Below are 7,012 nucleotides of genomic sequence, written 5' to 3' on the forward strand. Positions count from 1 at the left end.
CTTTTCCCCAGGAAATGTCAGTTGTGTTGAGACGGGGTCCTCTGCCTGCCTGTGTCCCGTTTCCAGCCCCTCTGGGATGTTAGCTGGCATTTACTATACATGGGAGTGGAATAGGGGGCAATGCTGGTGACGGAAATGACAAAGGAAACCCTGGAGACAGAAGGAAAAAGTCTTCCCCACATTCAGGTCTGGGGCAGCCTTACAGGGAGAACAGCAATCCCCGTGGACTTACTGCCTCCCCCCGGGGATCATACACACCCAGCAATGTTTACTGAGCCGCCCATTCATTAGGCTTTTCAAGAACCTATGAAAATGTTTGAGCCAGAAAAAGAAATTTTATTGGCCCCCAAATGCAAAAGGCTCACTGCAAATTTAAAATTAATGAATGTTCAAAGAAAAGCCCCCAACACCTAACATGCCAACTTCGAATTGTAATTTCTTTGCTGATAAGCATTTGGTCGTATTTGAAAACCACATGGGAGTTAGAAATCACTTAGTAAGAATTTCCTAATGCCATGATTGCCAGGAAGTCATAGCAATCATAAATTAAATGAGTTCCCTGTCGCCAAATAATTTCGAATGAAAACTCCTTTTTCAAAGCTCAAATTCTTTAAGAGTGTTTGGGTATGTGGGAGTATTTTGATATGTTCTTTATGATGTGGGACGAGCTTCCAGAACTCAGAAATTCTTTAAAGAGCCTGCATGTGTGTTCATACTTGGGTTTCCATCCCGGTCAGCGGTGCCCACGGCACAGAGACGTGTGCCCAGATTTCCACTCCACACTCCAGTTAGGTCCAGATGGGAGCACACAAATACAGAGAAGTCTGCCGCGCCACTCTCCCAGAGTTTCACCGGCAGTAGGTGTCACTAGATACATTGCAAGAGCTTACACCGAAACTGCTCCCCAAGCCTCGGATTTTCAACATGGTGACTCCTCACTGCCTGGGAACAACTTCTAGCCTGAGCCATCTAGTTCTGTTCCAACGTAACGAGCGTTGACGGAGCGGCTGCTATGGGCTGGGTACAGTGCCAAGGACAGGAGACCCAAGAACCAAAGTGTCTCTGACCATTCCTTCCTCCCTCGTGACCTGTCAGCACCTCGTAATCCAGGTACATTTCACTCTGGCCCTGCAGCAGCCTACGCCCCACCCCCATACCCTGTCCCCACGTGTCCTCGTCACTGCTCCCCGAGCTCCAGCCTCTCTGGGGACGAGGGTTCCCCCGTGGCCTCATCCTGGCATTGAAAAACCACACCCTCCCGACCTCATGGATGGCAGCCAGCCTCTGCCATCAGAACAGCACGTTCTGCAGTGGGGCCCCAGTTCAGAGCCAAGGTCCTGGCTCACTGCATGTGTGCCCTTGAACAAAGGAGTTAACCTTGCTAACTTTTGGTGTCCCCGTCTGTACAGTGGCATCAGTAAGACTATTAGGTTAAATTATTTGAAATTGCCAAGAGTCAACTATTTTCTGCCCTACAGAAAAGGGCTGTTTTGTACGGCCTGGCCTAGTCCTTCCTACCTCTTAGGATTAGCGAGGGCTGCCTGAGAGCACGGGGGCCCCCAGGGAGGTTGGGGGCTCTCTAAGGGAATTGGCGAGGAGATCTCTCTGGGAGGAGCTTTTCATGCTCCAGTCCCCACCTTTCCTTTGCGCCTTCCAAGCCAGGCTTAGTGAGCATGTTTAAGAGAGCTCGGAGGGGCGCATGCTCGGAGGACAGGTGTCGACTCCCTCCTGAGGGAGCCAGAATCAGCTGCGGCAGTGTGGGGTGGGGGTTCCGCCTCCTGCCCGGGAACCCAACAGGTGCTGGCACTGGGTGCATCTGATGGGCGGGTCACAGCCTGCGGCCCCTGCCTTTTACCGTTCTTCATCCAAAAACGAAACCTCGACAACTCTCTATGCATTTCCCAGGACTCCCATAACATCAGATACTTTCAGTTCTGCAGGTCAGAAATCCAACCTGAGGCTCATGGGGCTAAGATCAAAGTGTCCACGGAGCTGTGTTCCGTCATCTTTCCAGCTTCTTAGGGCCGTGGTCCCGGCCTCAGGGCCCTTTCCTGTGTCTTAAAAGCCCCGATGGCCCGTTTGCACATCACATCACTTTGCCATTCTCTTCTGCGTCCCTGGCCATAGGCGCCCCCCAAAATTCGTATGTCGAAATCTTAACCCTGCGGGGGTGGCATTAGGAGGTGAAGCCCTTGAGAGGTGGTGTGGCCGTGAGGGCACCTCACCAGACACGGAATCTGCCAGCCCCTTCATTGTGGACGTCCCGGCCTCTGGAGCCGCGAGAGGCAAACGCGTGCTCTTTACAAGCCACCCAAACATTCAAGCACCCCATGATTACACGGGGTGTGCACGCATCTCCCACCCGCACGACCAGAACACTCTCCCTGCCTACAGCCAGTTGCTTAGCAAGTTCAAGCCCGTCTTCGGCCATGATCTCCCTTCGCCAGTAAGTGACATGCTCCCAGGAGCCACAAATCAGGACACAGGTGTCTCTGGGGTCATTATTCTGCCTGCCACGCCATCCGTAAGTTCCAACTCAAGCCTTTTTTCTTTTCTTACTCCAACCTCTGACCCTCGTTTTCGGCACACAGACAACTCCAGCTACATTGAAACCTTGATAATGTAATTGGGGACCTGAAGTACACATTTATGAATGATTTCACTGAATTCTTCTTAAGATAAAGCAGAAAATCTTATTCTGGCTTGGCACCCCTGCTTAGCACAGCCCCGAATCAGGGGTGCCTTAAATAGACCCGTGTGAGTTCACCATGAGAGGCGATCTCGGGGGGCAGCAGGGGAGGAAGCTGGGAGGACGGACGTCTGTTCACCTCTCCGCCCAGGAAGTACGCTCTGGTTTATACTCCTCTTACTTGAGGTTCTCCAAAAACACGCCCGGTTTCAGTAATTCACTAGAAGGACTCATGGACTCACCGGAGAGCCGGACTCACGGCCGTGATGGAGTAATAGGAGAGGACCCAATGCACGAGCAGCAAATAGAGACGGGCAGGCTTGCAACCCCCGGGGGAGCAGGCGCTGGCGTCCAGGGCCCCTCCCGGGCTCACACAGGACACACTCAATCGCCCAGCAACACGTTGTGACACCAGGTGAAGTGCTGCCCACACCGGAAGCCGCCCGGACGGAGCACCAGGGTTTTCCCGAGAGCGGTCATGTGCACTCCCTCCTCCGCCTGGCCCAGACCCAGACCCGTCCCGGGAGGAAAGCAGGTGTTCTGCGTCAACCATGCTGTTTACATGTCGGCCCCAGGAACCACTCTTATCAGTGCTGGGGGGTAGGGGGACCCCCATCCAAGTTCCCAGACGCCAGCTCAGGGTTGGCCTGGCCAGCAGGCCTTTCTGGGGACCACGGTCTCAGCCCTGCTGCGCTGACTCCCTTCTGTGCCGCCTCCTAGGTCTGAGGGGTTCACTGACGCACAGAAGCTGCCACGCGTGTTCCAAGGGAGCCTGCGGCTGCATCCACTTGCCGTCAGCCACCTGCGTCTACTTGTTCACTAGGCTGCGCTGCATTTTCCCTGGTGTCCCACGGGCCCCGCATTCACAGGACGTTGGGAGCGAGGGCAGGTGGGATGCCGGCTTCCCGGGAGGGCCAGCGGCAGCAGCGGCCCCAGGGACCCCAACGGGCTCCTCCCGTTTCTCCGTCTTCCCGCGCTTGACTCCAGGGCCCCTCCAAGGACAGCTCTGGGTGGAGGAAACAGGTACCGTTTGGCATTTTTCCCCAATGGCATATTTCCACGAGACCAATGCATGACAACTAGAAGGGAACTGATCCCCTCCAAGATGTCCTACTGACTCTAAATGGAATTTTCTGCTTGAGACCACGTCTGCGCAATGACACGACTGCTCTCCCCCGAGGGCAGCAACGCCAAATCCGAGAAGGTCGGCTCCTGGCAAAGCCAACACTGCGGCTATGGGTGGGCCCCGAGGAGCCCCAGATAAGCAGACGGAGGACAAGCCCCAGGCAGGGACCTGCCCTCTGCGGAGTGCTCTGTGGGCGGCTGGATAAGGAAGGCTCTGGAGAACGGCCCCATGCAGGGGCGGGGCAGGCCGTGGGTCAGAAACACAGCGCAGGCACACCAGGACGTCGGCCAAAAACTAACCTCACCGTCAAGACAGCAGTGAGGGGGCAGCCACAGATCCCTTAAACCGGACGAGAAAGCAGCAACCACGCCAGAAAAGCGAGATGCGCCGCGCGGCACTAAAGTCCGCCGTTTGTGCTCATTGCCCGGCGGTGGGAAGACGGCTCGCTGGGCGCGGCTCACCACACCTGTTTTCAAGAAATGACTTACAGCAGCCTCTGAAGAGCGATGCCCCAGAGAGAGAAAGACAGATTGAGTCTCCACCCCTGGCCGGGCCGCGGACTGTGCCGCCAGATATCATGGGCCATTTTCAGAGTAATGTGGTGGGAGCAACGGCGGCCGCAGAAATGCCGTCTGGGACCTGCCCAGCGGGCACCAGGCGCTGCTCTACTCCAGTGGGTGGCAGACACCGGGACCACGCGCTGCCCCGACTGGTCTCTAGGGCTCTTTACATGCCCCGTTGTCCCACGTCCCTGAGCCCAGGCGAGTGCTCAGCCTTGGGTCAAAGAAACATGACATCCATGCACGGAGCTGCTGGGCTTAGAGGGAGATACTTAACGTCCCCGAAGTGGTTTCTGTCGGCATCAGCGCAACGCCGCTTTGAATCAGTCCTTCTAAGACTATCGAAGGTAAGTCCCCTTAACGTACGAGGTCAAGTTCACGCTCTGAGTTTCCATGCTTGTGTCTACTGAAAGACGCAACCACGGCGCTAACCAAATGGCCAGGAGGTGCAGGGTCGGGTGATCCAAATCATGGCAACGCAACCTGAAAACCACAGTACGGGGCGCTTGGGGGGCTCAGTCGGTGAAGCGTCTGCCTTCAGCTCAGGTTGTGATCCCAGCGTTGTGGAATCGAGCCCCACATCGGGCTCCTTGCGCACCGGGAGCCTGCTGCTTCTGCTGCACTCCCCCCCATTCATTCTCACTCTCTCCCCATCTCTCAAATAAATAATAAAATCTTTAAAAAAAGAAAAAACAGTAAGACACCACTCCATACCCACCAGCATGGCTGAAATGAAAAGACGGACGGTACCGAGCGTTGGGAGTGGTGCGGATGGTGAGAGGGTCCACACACGGCTGGCAGGAGTGCAAACAGGTACAGTCACTTTGGGAAACATCAGTTATACCCATGCCTACGCCATGCCCAGATACGCTCCTAAATACATCCTAAATACGTCCTAAATACGTCCCCAAGAGAAACGAGGGCAGAGAGCACACCTGCCAAAACACATGTCCGAGGAACTTTGTTGTCAAGAGCGGGCAGAGCGAAGGCGACAGACGTCGGAACTGAGTTACCTCTGGGAGCCGGGGGAGGGGGCTGAGCCGGAACGACGGGGGGTGGGTCCCCAGGGAGCCTTCCTGGGGCTGGAAGGTTCTGCATCGGGACCCAGGGGGATGTCCACAGGCACATACCTACAGCAGGATGGGCCTTCCATATTTAGGGTTTGTGTGAAAAATGAAAACAGCGGCAGCGGACAGCTGATGCGCTGCAGACAGGGACAGGGACGTTGCTCAAGCCCCGACGGGCCCTCGGCCGGGTCAGAAGGAAGGTGAGGCGGCAGGTGCAGGAAGCAAGGGGCCTGCCTGGGAAAGCCGACCAGGGCGGGGAAGTTGGCAGTTGATCCCGCCAGGTAAGGGACAGATTCATTCATTAGTCGACGCAACACTGAACAGATGGCCGCAGGCTGTCGGCTAGTTCAAGACCCCGGGGCGTGTGCCTGCGTGTGCATGTGCACAGTGTGTGCGCGAGTGTGCGTGCGGGGACACAGGCGGGCGGCTTCCTCACCTAAGAGGCTGACTTCCAACAAAGGGGGCCCTCTCGTCGAGGGCGCAGGTCAGGGCTGACTCGAGGGCCTTGGGAAGGAAACACCCAGAAACCGGAGGAGACTGCGGACTGCGAGGGCGACGTGAACTTTGACCCCACGTCCTGCCCCGGGTTTGGCTTGTAACTGACCCGATCCCTCTGTTTGCTCAAGGTGGGTTTAGGGGATTATCTGTTGGCTGCTAACCAGGTGGGAAACAAAGGCAGAAGGAAGTGTAGACAAAACTAAACGTCCTCACAGCCCGCAGCTGGCGGCAGCTGCTTGAGGCCGAGAATCCGGTCCCTCCGGAAGCTCCCGCTGTCTTGATGGTCGCGCTCTTCTTCATGGAAAGGCCCTGCCGCTGGGCAGCACCAGCCTCCCGCCTCCGGTGAGCCTCTTCTAGAGTATGAAACCCTCGGGTTTTCCCTTATCTTCACCTCCCCTCGTCCCCTAGTATTCAAGCAGTTGGTCCTCAAAATCCCAGGTCTCGTCCCTGTGCTTTCATAAAACCACCTTTTGGCCCCCAAGGTGACCCCACCAACCTCACCGACATGCCAAAAACTACACCACTAACACTGACCCCTGTGTATGTCTTTATCCCGAAAGGACGATGAATAAAAATCCGAGGTCTCTGGGTTTGACGTCCTAGAGTTCATCACTTCTAAATGCATCGTTCATTCCCTGCCTGGATGTCCATTCAACCCTGGCAAAATGTCCCTGTACCTAATCCATAACCGTCCTCCGGAGGAGGAGTGGGAAGCAAAGCGCACAAAACCTGAACCTAAAGAACTGCAGGAAGTTGGGGCGCCCGGGGGGCTCCGTCACCGGCGTCTGCCTTCCACTCAGGTCATGATCGCGGGATCCTGGGATCCAGGACTCCCTGCTCGGTGGGGAGCCGGTTTCTCCCTCTCCCACTCCCCCTGCTCCCTCTGTTGCTGGGTCTCTCTCTGTCAAATAAAATCTTTTTAAAAAATCATACTAAGGGGACGCCTGGGTGGCTCAGTGGGTTAAGCAGCTGCCTTCGGCTCAGGTCATGATCCCAGCGTCCTGGGATCGAGTCCCACATCGGGCTCCTTGCTCGTCAGGGAACCTGCTTCTCCCTCTGCCTCTGCCTGCCA

This window comes from Lutra lutra, chromosome 17, assembly GCF_902655055.1.
Source record: "Lutra lutra chromosome 17, mLutLut1.2, whole genome shotgun sequence".
Classification (NCBI taxonomy): domain Eukaryota; kingdom Metazoa; phylum Chordata; class Mammalia; order Carnivora; family Mustelidae; genus Lutra; species Lutra lutra.